General features: G+C 36.4%; 1 protein-coding gene across 7 annotated transcripts in view; it reads left to right on the top strand.

Annotated features, from left to right (window-relative positions):
• The first annotated feature begins 3,542 nt into the window (after window positions 1-3,542).
• The window catches only part of si:ch73-51i5.2, a 278,670-nt gene continuing 262,445 nt past the window's right edge, over window positions 3,543-19,767 (top strand). For all 7 annotated transcript variants that reach the window (XR_012387825.1, XR_012387828.1, XR_012387826.1 and 4 more), the window contains exon 1: window positions 3,543-3,600. The gene's annotated coding sequence lies outside the window, so the exon portion shown is untranslated. The remainder of the gene's footprint in view (window positions 3,601-19,767) is intronic.

Raw genomic sequence — 19,767 nt, 5'->3', positions numbered from 1 at the left:
GCAGAGTTAGCTGCCTGAAAAATGAAAAGCACACAGCTGAAACTCACTCCTGCTCTCTAAAATAAAATCTGACAAGTGTTCTTCACATATACTCAGGTTATAAGCATGTGGTAGTAATATGAAACGTTCACATGTCTTTTGCGAGTTTGTTATTTGAGATGTAAAACGCAGGAAAAGCGTCCGCATAGAAAGACACTGCAGCGCTGGTGAGGATTGTGGGTGTTTACAGCGGTTTGACTGATGAATATGAATTTGTAGCTAAATTGTTAGCGGTGCCAAACAGCATTTCCTGTTGTTTACATCCTTGGTTACGTCCTTGCTACAACATACCATTATTGCTAGAAACCGTGATCATAAAATTGATCAATTTTAACAAAATAAAAACACTTGCAGGTTGTGGCTCACAATCCACAGCTTCGTCTCTTGGAGGAATTTTTCGCCGAATCCAGCACGGAACTGAGAGAGATTCTGGATAGATTCTCCTTTGTCAAATGCTAGCTATATATTTTATATAATTCTCTGGAACATCATTAAAATTAAACTGTAAGCACTTCTCTCTTTGTGTCATGTCCTTTGGAAGCTTAAATACAAAAACAGAAGAAGCTCTGCGGAAATAGCAACGTTTGGACGCCATTTTAGCTTTCTTTGCTACAACATTTCAGCGCCTCTGGCCACACCCTTTCACTGCGCAGGGTGTGTGCGCATGGTGAATGTGCCTAACCTGAAGCATTTATGATCTCACAGGCCCCAATGTATTTTTTTGTATACCCCAAATTCGTTTACTGTAGGCTTTGCCAAGCTAACTTTGTAGAAGCTAATGTCTCCCTTTGCATATAACTTTGAGTGCATTACATTCAGCCATGTTGTTTATGTTCACACAGCTACGTTACACATCAACTAAAGTTAAAAATATGATATCGTAGCGGACCACCCCTATAATGTTTATGAATTTACATTTAAATATAGCCTAATTATATGCAAAATGCTAACAAAGCCTGGGTTACTCTAAAGATTAGCACTGGGTTTCAATTGACAGCCATGGATACAGGAACCATAGTGAATGTAATCAGAGGTCTATTTATGCAGGCACCAGTGTTTGTTTACCTGCAGGTTTAGATCAAGGTTGTACAGGAACACCTTACACAGAAATGTGTGTTTGTGTGTGTGGCCAGTTTCCATGCCTCACATACATAGTGTAATATCAAAATGAACCACTAGTGGGGACTTTTACCTTTTCCTCACTAATTAAAAAGGCTTATAATTTTTTATGCGCGTGTTGTGCGGGCATAAAACTAGTCCAAAGATCACTTTAAATATGAAAGGAAGTTTCCTTTATTTTGGGTCGGATGCAAAACATAATGTTCGTTATCGAACTAGGGAAAGGCTGAACCCAAATTTGGTGTTACATTAAATCAAAGCTCTGAAATACAATATGTATCAGATACAATTTAAAAAGAAATGTAAAGTTTGCATAGAATGAAAATCTGGATACACCTACATGTAGCTGAATAATATGAGCTCTGTACAGGGAAATGAGACAGCATTTTTTTCCTCATTCTCATGTAAATCCTTTGAGGGTAAAATCCCAGTGAAAACAGGCCAATCAGAACAGAACACAGACTGTGAGGATCCCCGCAGCATCATTAATATGCCACGCTTCCTTGTGAGAATACAACAATGATCAGTTTCCCTTATTTTTAAGCTTATGTAAGCTTGTTTTAGGCAAGGCAGTGGCGCCTCACAGCAAGAAAGTCGCTGGGTCACTGATTTGAACCTTGGCTCAGTTGGTGTTTCTGTGTGGAGTTTGCATGTTCTCCCTGCCTTCGCGTGGGTTTCCTCCAGGTGCTCTGGTTTACCCCACAGTCCAAAGACATGTGGTACAGGTGAATTGGGTAGGCTAAATTGTCCGTAGTGTATGAGTGAGTGTGTGTGAATGTGTGTGGATGTTTCCCAGAGATGGGTTGCGGCTGGAAGGTCATCCGCTGTGTAAAAACTTGCTGGATAAGTTGGCGGTTCATTCCGCTGAGGCGACCCCAGATTAATAAAGGGACTAAGCCGACAAGAATGAAGATTGTTTTATACTTGCCATGTATGTGGGACTCTTATTTTGAAAACAAGTTATTAGGAAGGAGCAGTTTTGTGAAGCAGGCAGCTATGCTTGACTATGGAGAATGCTATCTAACAACAAGAAATTCTGCAAGTTAATAGAATCTTATGAAAATATGCTTCCAGTGTGTAAGTAATTAATGCTTTCTGTATTTTTTTATTTTATTTAATTTTGTACTTCCCCCTTCCTCATTTCGTTCTCTTTTTTATTCTCTTTCTATTACTCCTTTCTTTTTAGTTATTGTTCTTATTACTTTGCAATTGTATATTCTTGTATTCTTGTATTCCAGTCTTGTACAAATTACTTCCTGATTTATATTGTAAATTTCTTCTTTTCTAAATAAAAGTTTGTTTGAATAAAAAAAAAAAAAAAAAAAAAAGACTATGGAGAATGCAAAATGCGGGATATACAGATTATAGGCATAAGGTTTGTTTAAACGTGCCTTTTGTTAATTTACCCTGTATATTGTTGATTGCCGCATTTGTTTATAATGACACAATTAACACATGTAGACTTCTGAACGTAAGTGTTTAATGCACATTCATGCATCGTGTCACATCAGATTTTACTGTGATTTTTCTGGAGTGAAAGTACCAATAAACTTTAAATAGTGTTAAGTACAAAGTGAAGTATACACTCACTGGCCACTTTATTAGGTACACCTGTTCGACTGCTTGTTAATGCCAAAATTGTACAATAGAAGACTGGAAAAACATTGCCTGGTCTGAATTTGTCTCGATTTCTGCTGCGATATTCGGATAGTAGGGTCAGAATATGGCATCAACAACATAAGAAGCATGGATCCATCCTGCCTTTTATCAATGGTTTAGGCTGCTGGTGATGGTGGTGTAATAGTGTGTTCAGGATATTTTCTTGGCACACTTTGGACCTATTAATACCAATTAAGCATCGTGTCAACACCACAGCCTACCTGAGTATTGTTGCTGACCATGTCCCTTTATGACTACAGTGTACCCATCTTCTGATGGCTACAGGATAACACATCCTGTCGTAAAGCTTGAATCATCTCAGACTGGTTTCTTGAACACGACAATAAGTTCACTGTACTCAAATAATACCTAATAAAGTGGCCGTAAGTGTACATTTGCATGTGTATATTTGAGTACCTAATACTATGCATGAAGGTTAGAGCTCATTAATACTCATTACCTTTTCCAAATATGGTATAACCCAACCATTTTACAGTAAGGTCAATTATTAGGGTTTAAAAGGCCAATTACTAGGGTTTAACCCTTAAAGGGTTTTTTACACCCTTTAAAACGGTGTAAAAAACGTAAGAATTTTTGCACTTATCTTGTTAGAGTCGTAATAAATTTGTTCTTATTTATTTATTTTTGCTTGTAATTCTTTTTGTAAGCACTGGAGGGCGTAATGCTATTTTGTACATTTAATATCCTGATTACTAACAGGTGATGGAGAAGAGGCAGCATCAGGTCAAGCAAACTTCTTGACGGTGTGAACGGATGAGAACGGTAAGCTTGCACAATATTACATTTAGTACTGAGAAACTGTTTGTAAGACATTGATTTATTGCTTTATTCTCTGTTTATTTTTGTATACGTGAAAGTAATTTGCTTATGCCAACGCCAATTAAAATAAAAGGACTGGCAACTACTGTAGTAAAACTGTTTGTCATTTTCTGCAACCTTAAAGCGACACGTCACAAACAATCTCAAAATAAGACATTCAGTTACCTCTGTAGATATCACAAAACAATTTAATGTATTGTATCAATTCATTCTGTGGCGATAAAATCTACACTCATTTTGCATAGGAAGATGTATAACATGTCACTGAATCATAGTTTCATTCTACATCCAATATATGTTACTACAGTTAAACAGGTATTAATGCAAAACTCTCAATAAGTAAAACAACAAGTGGATTAATAGATAAAGCCCTGCTAAAAAATCATATGCTGGTAAGACATGTTGCTGGTTTTGCTGGTCTCAATGTTGGTCTTGCTGGTCTCAATGATGGTCAGGAGCAACACTAAGACCAGCATTGAGACCAAGCGGCAACATCCCGCTCTCCCTCGTGAAGCCAATACGGAAGTAACTAAAACTGCAATTCATCGACTCGCCTTGGGGGGCTGGCTCCAGGAAGTGCAGGTCATTTCTGACTGCAATGGGAAATTGGCCTTTTTTACAGCTGATAAAAACATGTTTAAAGCCTGGTACATTTGATGGTTTTAGTGCATATAGCTAGCGTTACCCTTCATGACAACTCTGAGGGGGGTGAATTTTTTTTATAACTTTTTCGTTTGGTTTATATTAATGATTTTTTCTTTTGCATAATTAAGGGAGTGGTCACTTGAGTGACAGCCGTGATTGACAGTTTGTCAGCTGCAGCTAGCCCGCGTGGTCGCGTCACGTCTGCTAATTCCGTCTAATGAATATGGCTTCTGCAGTGTTTGTGCTTTAGTTGTACATGGTTTTATGCAGTCTGTTCAATTTGTTGGTTTTATTTCTTACATTTATTAAATAATATGGCTTGTTGTGCAGTTAATTGTACTAACAGACCGTCCAAGACGGGTCTCCATTTTTTCCGGTGAGTGATATTCTAGTACAATGTTAAACATAAATGCATGCAATGATGTCTTAAATAATTAATTATTTAGAACTTTATTTTAAAATTTACTGGATTAAATCCTTCATATTGTGAGTAATGTTAGCTGCAGGCTTAAACCAGAAGATATCTGAAACGATAACGGTAATATGCGCCTGCTTTTCAAAAATAAAGTTGGCTTAATGATTACTAATATTGTACAAACGTGATATTATATTGTACAAACGTGATATTATATTGTAGGAACGTGAAAAGTATATTGTACAAACGTGATATTATATTGTACAAACGTGATATTATATTGTACAAACGTGATATTATATTGTAAGAACGTGAAAAGTATATTGTACAAACGTGATATTATATTGTACAAACGTGATATTATATTGTAAGAACGTGATATTATATTGTACAAACGTGATATTATATTGTAAGAACGTGATATTATATTGTACAAACGTGATACTATATTGTAAGAACGTGAAAAGTATACTGTACAAACGTAATATTATATTGTACAAACGTGATATTATATTGTACAAACGTGATATTATATTGTACAAACGTGATATTATATTGTACAAACGTGATATTATATTGTAAGAACGTGATATTATATTGTACAAACGTGATACTATATTGTAAGAACGTGAAAAGTATATTGTACAAACGTAAAATTATATTGTACAAACGTGATATTATATTGTACAAACGTGATATTATATTGTAAGAACGTGATATTATATTGTACAAACGTGATATTATATTGTAAGAACGTGAAAAGTATATTGTACAAACGTAATATTATATTGTACAAACGTGATATTATATTGTACAAACGTGATATTATATTGTAAGAACGTGATATTATATTGTACAAACGTGATATTATATTGTAAGAACGTGATATTATATTGTACAAACGTGATACTATATTGTAAGAACGTGAAAAGTATATTGTACAAACGTAATATTATATTGTACAAACGTGATATTATATTGTAAGAACGTGAAAAGTATATTGTACAAACGTAAAATTATATTGTACAAACGTGATATTATATTGTACAAACGTGATATTATATTGTAAGAACGTGAAAAGTATATTGTACAAACGTGATAAAGCTCTTTTTTTTTACCTGGGTGGCAGCTCTACGCTTCCGTAGAAGATGAACAAACAATCCTACCAAAAACTTGCAAAATCAGCCGGATAAGAACTCTGCATCTCGACCTGTAGCCGCAGGAAAGGGTGTTCAGCTGCTGGACGCACCATGAGTGAGAGACTGCGCTAAAGCCTGTGGATTTAATAATGTTCCTCCACAAACACACGTAGCCTAATCTTGGTGCGTAAAGGGTTTTTAAATTATAAATAAATATTAATTAAACCATATAATCATAATGTAGACAGAGTATACAGACTAATGGTGGCATTATTCTTTTATTATTCAGCTTCACCGCCGTCTTAATGCCAGATTGTGAAGAGAAGTGGAGAAACAACTTGCAGAGCCTTTATCTTAATTTCGTTATTGCCAAAATACCCGTCATCATTTAGAGTTTATTTTAATTTGATTTGTTAAGCAAGATTACTTTTCATTGGTGTGTTGGATAATTTAAAGGCTAAGTGCATGTACCTAGACCAGAGCGCTGAGATGTTACGATGTTACAGCTGTAGGACTTATTTTATTTCTTTGTTCCAACTTTCAAGTGGCCTATAGTCTACGCTTGTTACGAATAAATGATGTTAAAACATATAAATGACTCATTCTTAAAAAAAATGCATTAGAGCTGTGAGCATGAGCACATTTTAATGTAGGCTGTGAACGGGTTTGGGCTGTATAAAGCTGTCAATCAAAATGTACCTGTCGGACTCGGGACCTATCGGGTATAACTGCTGTTCCGCGGGAGCCGGCCAGATTTCTTACGGTGTGGGAGTAAATTTCTGAATAAATCGCGGGAGAGATGTGTGTGTGTGTGTGTGTGTGTGTGTGTATTAATATTAACTAATACTTTTGTTCCAATATAAATGTTATACTCACAATACTTTAGATAATGTTAACAAGCTCAAATTAAATGGATTGCTAAATGTTGAACTATTATTAATAAATACATTATTGTGTTAGTAAATAAACCCAAGTCACATTTTACTAGCATTACTTATCACATTTCAACCAGTAAACAATATCAACTGCCAACATTGAACATACAACTGTTAATTGTTGATATAAAAAAATATTTAATTTAAGAATTTTATATAAAGAATACTTTTTGATGTTAACAATTAAATAGTTGATATCAACAATTCAGTTATTTCAAACGAAAGAAATATAATGAATGCTGAATGTTGAAATCAATAAAGCATATCCTAAGAATAAGTCAAAACGGCTTGCCACAGAGAGCCATAATAATATCAACAACATTTATTATTTTAAGTTTTGTTGTGTAGTTTCAGGTTAATTTACCTCGATAGTACGCTGAGATGTTCAAATGATTCAAATGTCGCGGGTGGTGGGATGGTCTCTATGGTTTCAGCAAACAGTCATCTTAACTCCGCCTAAGATCCGCCTCTGCCCATTTTCGAGTATCCGGGAATGACGCACTTCCAAGATGGCGACGGCTGACCACGCCTACAGTAAGCTTCATTTGCGCTCTTCAGAAACCTATGGGTGACGTCACGGACACTACGTCCATATTTTTTACAGTCTATGATTGAGACCAGCAAAACCAGCATTGAGACCAGCATACCAGCATCAAAACATGCCTTACCAGCATATGCTGTTTTTTTCAGCAGGGAGAGTGTGTGATGTATTCATTTTCTTTTCGGCTTATTCCCTTTATTAATCTGGGGTCGCCACAGCGGAATGAACCGCCAACTTATCCAACTTACATTACGCAGCGGATGCCCTTCTAGCTGCAACCCATCACTGGGAAACACTCATACACACTCATTCACACACATACTCTATGGACAATTTACCCCACGCGAACATGGGGAGAACATAACACAGATATGCCAGCTAAGTTGATAGTCTATACCAGGGATCACCAAACTTGTTCCTGGAGGGTCAGTGTTCTGCATATTTTAGCTCCAAGCACACCTGAACAAGCTTATCAAGGTTTTACTAGGCATACTTGAAACATCCAGGTAGGTGTATTGAGGCAAGTTGGAGCTAAACCCTGCAGGGCACCGGACCTCCAGGAACGAGATTGGTGACCCCTAGCCTATACTATACAATGGCATCCTTTAACCAGCATGCAGATAACCAGGCTCGAACCAGCAACCTTCTTGCTGAGAAGTGATCATGCTACCCACTGCGCCACCGTGACGCCCTTGTAGTAGTATATTTTCATTATAATATCATAGTGAATGAATAAAAGTATAATATATTGCTTTTAGCTAGGCGTTTTACTGCATGCAGATAACCGACTTAAAAGCATTCAATTTTATTATATACCAATAGGGTATATGCAGAAGTATGCTAAAGGACTTTTAATTTGTCAGTAAGCTGGGTTAAGAGCTTCAGGTGAACTGTATGTCATTTCAAAATCGTCGCGTTTAAGGTCTGTTTTCTTAAAATATCAGCGATCTCCACTGGCTGAGTGATATCCGATATAGAGTGGGTCTCAGATTATATAAGAAGCACTGCATTAAATAATATTTTTCCCTGCCCTGTCTTTAAAATATGAACATTTATTTTATTCCAGTATATTTAATGGAGTTTCTGCGCTACCCTGGCGTGTGCGAGTAAACAGCTTTTTGTCTCGTTTTACACATGTAAAATTAAATAAATGCCAAAGTCTATTTAACTGATTGTATTTTAATTACATTACATTACAACATCCATGCTGGAACCGTAAAAGGAACCATATAAAATAAAATAAAAAGTCTCCGGAAGTTTATCAGTATGGGATGAAACATTAGCTCTGCATCAACCCTATTGCATATAATAGCAAGTTCATAACCATCTATAAATATAAAACAATTAAAAAACTAACTTTGTTTTGCATAAAAATGATGCCATTGTATAGGATAGGACAGCGGTTCTCAAACTTATTTCACCAAGTACCACCTCAGAAAAAAAAAAATCTCTTCAAGTACTACCATAATGACCAGGATTGAAATACAGTAGCGAGTAGGGCTAATTAAGCAGCTAAAGCTCTGCACAGTTAAAAAATGAGGCAGATTAATTTCTATTATTATGAATATTTAATTATTATTTATTATAATAAATAGCTTGAACATTATCACTGCCCTGTGCTTACAAATGTGCTTCTAAAAGTTAATTGGAAATGTTCTAAAAGTAATAAGAAAACTGCTGTACTTCAATGTAAAGTATTAACATGTAGTAGCCTATTCATAAAAACCTGGAAATGTTCCTTGGATCTCATAAATATTGGCTATTTGTGATCATATACATATATAAAATGTTTTTGAAACATTTTGAGATAGATGTAGATTCATGACTTATTTGTATATCTTATGAAGTCTAAACATTAACTTTGAATTTATGATTTTGATTTACATATTTAATTTAAAAATTAGATCTGCTTACTGCGTGTTATAGGCTTTGTGTGTCAGAAAAGCAAGTGATTAAACTATACCTGTCAACATTGAGATATAAACATAGAGGATACGCTCCCAACAACCTTTACAAATATAGGGAGGAGATTAGCTTCAAATGATAGAATACATAACAAACATTAGAAAATGGAAAATAAAATAAAAGGTTTAGCCTATTAAAATTAATTTACTGAGCACATTGGAGTTATCGTATGCGTCAAAGGGTTAAAAGTGTGTTAATTTGTTTACTTGAATTATTCAGCAATTCCTCCACGTACCACTAGAAGGAAGCCTCCTTACCACTAGTGGTACATGTACCACAGTTTGAGAACCACTGGTATAGGATATCAACTTAAAAGTCTATAAATCTGTAATCAAGAATTAAGTGTTTGTTTGTTTTTTTTACACAACTTGTTTTTTAATCATTTTATGTGTACAATTACATGTCAGTTTGAAAGATTGATGCTTCTGAAGTTTATTTGCTGAGCAGCTTATTATAAAAAATTCAGTTAAAAAGAATCTGTCTGTTGGAAATAAAAATTACAGCTGACTAAGAGGAAAGACTAATAATCCAGCTGCAGTCTGGGCTTTGGAAAACACAAGTGGAGACACATTTTTTCCATAAACACTAAATGAAAGATCTCATACAGAGGCGAATAAGTCAAAGTCAAACATAATTACCGACTGCCTAAAATTTAGCCTCTGGCTTTAAAGTGGATCTGAAAAAACACAAAACACAACGTTTTGTAACATAAAGACACACATCACCTGTAGCCACCAGAGGGCGCCAATAAACCAGGATAATAATATACTTACTATTAGGGATGCAACGATTAGAGATTTTGGTTGTACGATTATAGTCTGAGGAATAATCACGGTTATCATGATTATTAAGCGCTCTTTTATTTCAAAATACTACTAGCTTATAGAATCACATGAAAACTTCTTATATTTTAAAGTGTTATTTATCGCTGCTCAGTAACCAAATACAGCACAAAATAAAACAATATAATCCATTTATCTTTGGACTTAAAAATAAGTGAGAAATGCTTTTGGAATTTAAACAGCTAACTATTTTATACTGAAAAGTAATGACAGAACAAAAATTAACAAATAGTTTTTGTCTTATGTAAATTTAAGCATCATATTAGCTGGTATTTCCCTTTTAAATAGAACAAATGTAGTCAAAGACTGCTGAACCTCCCTCTGAAAGGCACTAATATGCACGCAAACCATGTGCCTCCACTGGAAATAATGAACTTGTGTGCCTAATAGATGGGATATGTGAATGGACCTTAGTTAGACCTACTTAGACCTCCTCGGCCATAGTTTAAATCAGCATTTGATCCAATGTGCGTGTGTATTATGTACAAGCTCAGTACTTTAAACTAGCGCACAGTTGGCATACCTTTAAGTTGCAGCAGTTTTGTTCTAGTTTTGAGAAGCCTTTACGATTAATTAACCGTGACAAATTAAACCGCGGTTAATAGTGAAATCGGTTAATCGTTGCATCCCTACTCGCTATCACCATGAGTTTCTTTATTCAGTTTGAACACAAAGATGACATTTTTAAGAAAGGTGAAAAACCATTGTAGGACATCCATTTTAGGAAAATCATAAATCATGGAAGCCAGTGGTTACAGGTTTCCAATCTTATTATAAATTCTTAATTTGTGTTCAGCAGAGGACAGAAAGTCAAACCGGTTTGGAATCAGTGAGGGGTTTAAACAATAAAATAAAGTAAAAAACAAATAAAAATGCACTGCAGTATAATTATAATTTAGCCTATATTTCATTCACAAGAAAACCAGACCCCTTTTAGCTAAAATAAACCTCTCCACCATTTAATTTGAAAAGATTGTCATTTTAACAAGACCTTTACTCCATTTGTTCAAATATTTTTTGAGCTGGAAGGGCATCCGCTGTATAAAACCTATGCTGGATAAGTTGGTGGGTTATTCGGCTGTGGGGACTCCAGATGAATAAAGGGACTAAGCTGAAGTAAAATGAATGAGTGAATGAGTGAATGAATGAATGAATGAATGAACATACAAATATGAATATATAATACAAATTTAAGAAGATTGAACATAAAATAATTAAGTTGTCCCAAAAAAACTCTAGAATTGCATTGTTTCAGCTCATTTTAAATAAGTAGTTTGGACAAACAGCAAACATACTTTTTTGATTGTGTGAAATTCTGCGAAGGATTAAACTTCGAGAAAATCGTATTATTCATTTCTTAAAAAGATGTACCTGCACAATCAAACTGCGTCACCCTAAGTGGCCTATTGGTGGTCATGGTGACGGCTGAAACTGATGCTGGCTGTTCTCCACTGTGTGCAGTTTGCTGTGTTTGATGAACTTATAAATAGCCCCAGTGGCCGAGTGATTCTGCATTAGTCTTCTGCTCAGCTCAATATATGCACACAAATGTTATTCATAACAGTTAAATGAGCAATTGACAGCACTCCGCTTTTACAAGACGATCAATTTGGGTTCAATATTTAACACTTTCATGACTTACTGAAAGGGATAACCTGCGCATGCTGCTTTGATTTCAGCCTAATTAATAACTGATTTTTCTGACATAAATTAACATTCAAGGTCAATTCAGTGATATTATATAACATTCTTGAGCTGTTCATTTAGCTGTTTCTATTATACAGTAGGTTACAATGTCAAAAGTATCTAACATTTGTGGATTTAACAGTAAAAATCTTTAAAATTACTGTAAAAAATGTTTCTTCAAAATATATAGTTAATAATATTAGTTAAAATTATTTCATTGAATGCACTACCTCAAAGTCTTGTCGCCAAGTTTTAGTAATAACAAATAATATCTTGACTTCTAGTTGATCATTTGGTATCAGAAGTGGCTTATATGAAAGGCAAAGGCCTCTAGATTACGCTTATTTTACCAAAATAAAATATGATCATGCCTTGATTTTTAATTATTTAATTAGGACAGTAAGGCCTAACTTTGCTTAGACAAAAGCCTTGTCACTTAACAGAAATAATGTACAGCAGTGAAAAAAGATTGAATATTGTGTATGACTCCCATGAGCTTGAAGGACTTCATCCATACATCTCTGCAATGACTCAACTTATTAATAAAGTCATCTGGAATGGCAAAGAAAGCGTTCCTGCTGGACTCCTAGAGTTTATCAAGATTCTTTGGATTCATCTTCAATGCCTCCTTTTTCATCTTACTCAATAATGTTCATGTCTGGTGACTGGGCTGGCCAATCCTGGAGCACACTGATCTTCTTTGCTTTCAGGAACTTTTATGTGGAGGCTGGAGTATGAGAAGAAGCACTATCCTGCTGAAGATTTTGACCTCTCCTGTGGTTTCTAATGTAATGGTTAGCACAAATGTCTTGACACCTCAGGCTGTCGATGTTGCCATCCACTCTGCAGATCTCTTGCATGCCCCCATACTGAATGTAACCCCAAACCATGATTTTTCCTTCACCAAACTTGGCTGATTTCTGTAAAAATCTTGAGTTCAATCAGGATCCAATAGGTCTAATTCATCTGAAAAATCTACCTTCTGCCACTTCCAAATGATCAAATAGATGTCAAGTTATTATTGGTTGCTCTTACAGCTATGTAGTATGGACATAATAACTTAAAAGTCTTTTTAAAAATCTGTATATGTGTGGCTTGTTCTTGTTGAGCTGTTAAAAAAAAAACAATGTGTCTTATTTGAAATATTAATACTTAGTTTGAACTTAGTTTGCTGAGCAGCTTATTACAAATAAATAAATAAATAAATAAATTAATTAATTAATCAATCTGTCTCTCGGAACTAAAATGACAGCTAAGAGGAAACACTAATTACACAGTTAATTTATAGTCATATTGAAAAGGTTAAGCGACAACAATTGCTTACAATGTGCATTTTGCATCTTAAGATGAACCTTCTACCGTTTTTCAAAAATGAAAGCAGCAGCTTTACATTCTTCATTGGTCTTACAGTGTAACTACAAAATATTTAAGCATAGTTATTGAAATCTTTTGGTCATTTTTGAGATAGATGCTAATGGTCTAATCCAATTCAATGATCTATGTTAAGCTAAGTTAAAAGTGCTCCTGCCAGACCCAGGGATCGTCTGAATGGACAAAAAAATGGTTAAACTCGACTGTTCAACTACTTAAATTAGCTTAATTCTAAAAATATGGAGTGTATCTTAAATGTAAGTCATCTTTAGGGTGCTTTCACACCTACACTTTTGTTTCGGAACGTATCTCGTTTGCCCAGTTAGCGCGGTTCGATTGGCATATGTGAACAGGGCAATCGCGCTCTGTTCCGCGCCAAAGTAATCGCTCCGAGATCGCTTGAATGAGGTGGTCTCGGCTCGATTGAAACGAACCCTGGAGCGGTTCGATTGTAGTGAGAAAGCGATCCGATCCGAGCGCGGTTGTATCACTGTGTTTTATGGATATGTAATAGGCATATACGGCTATATGAAGAGAGATTTATGATTGGGGTGGGAAGTTTCGCGAGTCTCCGGATGCCCGCAAACGAGTGATGATCTCCCGGTAATCTCGCGTCTCCCTACAGGTCCTCAAATAGGCATCGTCGCGCACCCTTCTCACCCCTCCCCTCCGCATCTCTCCTCAGACACATCGCGCGCGCGCACCCTGTCAATCACCACCAAACCACCACTTCTCCTGACAGCTTAGCGGGACGCTGCAAAATAAACCCTGACACTGACCAATGTGAGGAGAGTTTACTCGCACGTGACTTGTTTAAGCTCTTTTGGTCCGATTAGAAACTTTGCAGTGTGAAAGCGAACCGCTCCAAGAGCAAAGAGCAACAATGTAACAATTGTAATCTCTGTTTCGGAACAACTGAATCGATTCACAGGTGTGAAAGCACCCTTAGACTCCAGGTCTGGTTAAGGCCAGTTAATCAGGTCAAGTTAGAAACTTATACTGTAATCTGCACTAATTATATAAGAGCTGTTTCTTTGTGTCATTATCATTTAATGCTGAAAGCTCTTGATTCAACAGTGATTTCAATGAGAGTGACGGTTCATATAATGGATGTTCTATCAAACGGAGGTTCATATTATGTTGGAAAACGAGTATTTGGATTCAAAGGTCTCTGTCCAGCACATATTAGCATAAGAAATCAATAATCTGTACAGTAAATGAATATAAGGTCTCTATTTCTGGCTTTTGGCCATTGACAAAGTATCCATTAGCTGAGTCGCTCTGCAATCCTGTACTGAATGTAACGTAACCAGATTCACATTAATGGTCTTGTAATAATATATCAAAGTGAAAAGACATCTGCACTATGAGACTGAGCTATCCCAACTGTCTTTTCATTTTGTGAAAGCTCATGGGAGGCTTTTTAGTACTGGATATTTAATATTTTATTTGGGAATACATCACTGGACATTAGCATGTTGTTTATTTGCTTTTGCAGTGTTTTTGTGCATTAATTTATTAATGTCTGGTAATTCAACGTTGCAACAGATCAATCGATCAAATTCCTTAGCAGGTCACTCCAAATGAACCAATAAAAAAAGATGCACTGTATTTATTTCCAGAGTGTAAATATGTGTATTCACATATTAATTAATTCATTAATTCATTCATTCATTGATTGATTGATTGATTGATTGATTGATTGATTGATTGATTGATTGATTGATTGATTGATTGATTGATTCATTGATTCATTCATTCATTCATTCATTCATTCATTCATTCATTCATTCATTCATTCATTTTCCTTCGGATTAGTCTCTTATTTATCAGAGGTTGCCACACTGCCAACTATTCCGGCATATGTTTTACGCAGCGGATGCTCTTCCAGCCACAGCCCAGTACTGCGACTCTCATTCTGATTACTTACCCCTATATACATTTCTGGAGAGTACCTCATACATCCCAGGAGGTACTTTTTTTGCAGTTTTTGTTTTCGTGAATCCACAAGAGGCCGCTGTGTATGCGTTTTGAGATCCCAAATTTCTCATGTGAGTGCCATTCATGGGTAGTAGAGTAAAAATAGTGGAGTAAAATACCTAAACAGCTTTAAAAATGTACATGCCACTTATCTGGTGTGTCTGTGTTTTGTGTCATGTGGTGTCACATGTTCTATGTGCTTCCCGCTGTGTGTTAATGATCATTAGTTCCACCTGTTGTGTCACCCCTGTTTGTCCTGTGTATTCATTTATACCCCTGTCTTGGTTTAGTTAGTTGTCTGGTATTGAAGTGTCATCATCCATGTGAGTCCCGTGTGCCAAGTTGATGTTGTGAGTCCGAGTGTTTATTTTTTTTTATATTAAGGTCGCTGGTTCGAGCCTTGGCTTGGTTAGTTGGTGTTTGTGTTTGGAGTTTGCATGTTCTCCCTGTGTTTGCGTGGGTTTCCTCCGGGTGCTCAGGTTTCCCCCACAGTCCAGATCCTGTGGATCCTGCATGAACTCCTAAATTGTCCTTAGTGTATGAATGTGAACAAGTGTGTATGGATTTTTCACCTACTGTGACATTACTCAAGGGAAAGTAAAAGTACACATTTTTTAAAGTGACTCATCAAGCACACAACATCATAAGGCATTTTAATGTTAGGTTAGATTTAGGTTGTGATATCAGGTGACCAAATTTCAATGTAGTTAGTAGTTTTGACATCCAATAACAACGGCAAATGACATTTAAAACTGCTTGTTTTTAGGTTGAGTTAATATCCAACGTCGAGCCAACATCTTAAACCAACGTCATATTGTCGTCAAGTACTGACATTTATTTGTCAGGTATGGCAACCAAAATCCAACGTCTGATAGCTGTCATGGTGGTAACGTCCACACAATGTCAAGCTGTAACATCATAGACGTTGATATTTAGTTGTTTTTTGGTTGAATTAGTTAGTGATCAATATCCAACTTCGAGCCAACATCATATTGATGTCAAATACTGACATTTACTTGTCAGGTATGGCAACCAAAAGCTAACATCTGACAGACATCATAGTGGTAATATCCACGCAATGTCAAGCTGTAATTTCATTAAACGTTGATATTTGGTTGTTTTTAGGTTGTATTGAAAAGAGACCAACATGCAGCATCTGCTTGAAGTTGTACAATGACGTTGTTCTGACGATGGGTTTTGACGTCAACCTAATTTTCATTTTCACCCAAAATGCAATGTCCCACGACGTTGGGGTACAACGTCAATCTGATGTTATATTGAGATCCGGGGCCTGTTTCAGAAAGGAGGTTAAGTGAAAACTCAGAGTATTTTAACCCTGAAATGAGAGAAACTCTGGGTTTTCCGATTCAAAATGGCAGGTTTGTTAAACTCGAGAGAGCAGGGTAAGTCAAGCCTGTTTCTGAAAGAAAGGTAACTTTAACTCAGAGTCAGTTACTGTGGTAACTTATTCTGTGAATCTAACCTGGTCTTTTTTAAAGATAAAGTGGTATTTCTCGACTTAGCCTTACGTCTCCGCACACCTATTTTGGAGCTCATTTTGGAGATGTGCATAAAACCGATTGATGGAAACATCATGATTCACATAACTTTTGAAAATACGCATAATAAAACATGTGCATAACTGAGGTTAAACTTTTATTTGATAAGAAAAGATGCGCATGAACTACGAAGGAAACACTTAACAAATTACAGTATGTGTGCATTAAAAAAAGGTTTGATAGAGATGGTGATGAAAATGTGTGTGAATGGACAAACCCGCAGACTGAGCACACTGTACAACATTTTAAATGTTTTTTTGGTCATTCTAAAATGTCTTAACTGTTTCAGTATTATTTTATATTATTAATTACCTCCGAGCGTCTGGAGCATGTCAAGATCTCCGCGTCTCATGGCTGAAACACCCCCTTGTGTTCATTGTGTGTCAGCATTGTCTTCTGAGGCGCAAGTACATTTATGAATAAAAATAATTGGCGCAGCTTCTTCTACCGCAGTAAATTCTGTTTTTACTGTTGATATTTGGTGCCAGTTCAGTCAGGAAGTGAAGAGTTTTTTCTCTTTGACTCGTTGGATGGAATCCCTGCTTTATTCGCATCATTTATGCAATATTCCAGTTTTGCACATAATTTTATGTAATATATTTGGATGGAAACATAGATATTGTCTACATTTTAGGCACACATAGAACAGTACGAGAATGGCTTGTCCTTTTTTAATAAATATTTAAATTAATTCACTGACCTTCGACATGCATGTAACTAGATTAATGGGATTATTATTCTTTCTAAAAATTATTTTTAGTACTGCTTACCTTCTAAATGTTATATCAACCTCTATCACTTGATCAGTAAAAAAGGCAGAGACACAAGTGCACTGTTAAATCAATTAACACTGAAAAATGTGTATAAAAGTTTAGAAAAAATTATAAACGTCACACATTACATAGCTTATTTTATTATACTTAAATATTTAAATACTTAAAAAATGAAATTATGCATTAACTTGAGCAGCTGTTTTCCCACGGTAACTGTCTCTGTTTCACTGATGGTTGCTTCTTTTCAAATATATACGCTCATATTTGCTATTACTTTGCATGAGCACATCAAGTTCAGCTGGAGAAAGAAATGGTGATCTCTTTTATAAGATATTGCCATAGTCACTCGTAATATCTGCGCCCCATTAATAATGCCTTTTTATAGTCATGGTGTGCGCGCTTAACTCTGAGTTGGTCTACTCAAAGTTGATTGACCCAACTCAGATCAGCTGTTCTCAAGCCGAAAACTCTGAGTTTTTAATCTCTCGGTAAATCAACTCAGAGTTCAAGTTTAAACTCAGAGTTGGTTGAATCTCCTTACTGAAACAGGCCCCTGGAAATACAGTCATACAGTTATTTATTGTTTTTTATTTTAATCATAATGTTGACCTAGCGACTGTGTTTTAGTCACAGCATCTAGGCTACCATGTTAGCTAGCCAAATCCACATTTTCATCTAGACCTTTAACCTACTTTTCTGTATGAAGACTTCTTTTCTTTTTTCTTTTTACCTGAGGTCTTTCTTTCACTTATTTTGCTTTGGTCTGCCAGCTGTTCTCCATGACCTTATTCTTTTGTCCAGACCAGACACTGTCTTCATTTAAGGGCAATCTCTCTTGTTCCTGTCTCTGGTCCTCCAGCCATACATTATTCATGCGTTATGTCCACTCAGCAGAACAAATCCAGCCTGCCGGTGATGACTGCGCATTAAACTACACCAAAATGAGCATGTTTCTTCTGCTAGGCCATTAAAGACCCTAAAAGGATGGGAAAGATATCTGGAGAGCACTTTAAGCTAGTTCCAAAAATAGAAGGTTTTATGTTCACAAGTTGACAAGTTTGGACACGCATGACTGAACTGCTGTTTCCCATGATCTCAAAAACCTTTGGGTTTGAGGTTTATGCTTGAAATATAATTCATAAACAAATAGGAAAATCTGATACATGACCATTTAAATGTACAGTAACATATACACTCACCGGTCACTTTATTAGGTACACCTTACTAGGATCGGGTTGGACCCCCTTTTGCCTTCAGAACTGCCTTAATCCTTCATAGCATAGATTCAACAAGGTACAGGAAAAATTCCTCAGAGATTTTGGCCCATATTGACATGATAGCATCATGCAGTTGCTGCAGATTTGTGGGCTGCTCATACATGATGCGAATCTCCTGTTCCACCACATCCCAAAGGTGCTCTATTGGATTGAGCTCTGGTGATTGTGGAGGCCATTTTAGTAGAGTGAACTCGGTCATGTTCAAGAAACCAGTCTGAGATGATTCACGCTGCGCATTATCCTGCAGGAACTATCTATCAGATGATGGGTACGATGTGGTCATAAAGGGTTGGACATGGTCAGTAACATTACTCAGGAAGGCTGTGGCGTTGACACGATGCTCAATTGATACTAATGGGCCAAAAGTGTGCCAAGAAAATATCCCCCACACCATTACATCACCACCACCAGCCTGAACCATTGATAAAAGGCAGGATTGATCCATGCTTTCATGTTTGTTGATGCCAAATTCTGACCCTACCATCCGATTGTCGCAGCGGAAATCAAGATTCATCCGACCAGGCAATGTTTTTTCCAATCTTCTGTTCTCCAATTTTGGTGAGCCTGTGCGAATTGTAGTATCAGTTTCCTGTTCTTAGCTGACAGGAGTGGCACCCGGTGTGGTCTTCTGCTGCTTTAGCGGTCCGCCTCGAGGTTCAACGTGTTGTGTATTCAGATTCAGAGATGCTCTCCTGCATACCTCAGTTGTAACGAGTGGTTATTTGAGTTACTGTTACCTTTCTATCAGCTGGAACCAGTCTGGCCATTCTCCTCTGGCATCAACAGGGCATTTGCGCCCAATGAACCATCGCTCATTGGATATTTTCTCTTTTTCAGACCATTCTCTGTAAACCCTAGAGATGTTTGTGCATAAAAATCCTAGTAAATGAGCACTTTCTGAAATACTTAGACCAGCCTGTTGGGCACCAACAACCATGCCACATTCAAAGTCACTTAAATCATCTTTCTTTTCCATTCTGGT

The sequence above is a fragment of the Danio rerio genome, chromosome 12 (genome assembly GCF_049306965.1).
Source record: "Danio rerio strain Tuebingen ecotype United States chromosome 12, GRCz12tu, whole genome shotgun sequence".
Classification (NCBI taxonomy): Eukaryota; Metazoa; Chordata; class Actinopteri; order Cypriniformes; family Danionidae; genus Danio; species Danio rerio.
The sequence above is the reverse complement of the archived record's forward strand: the minus strand, read 5'-3'. Positions and strand labels throughout refer to the sequence as shown.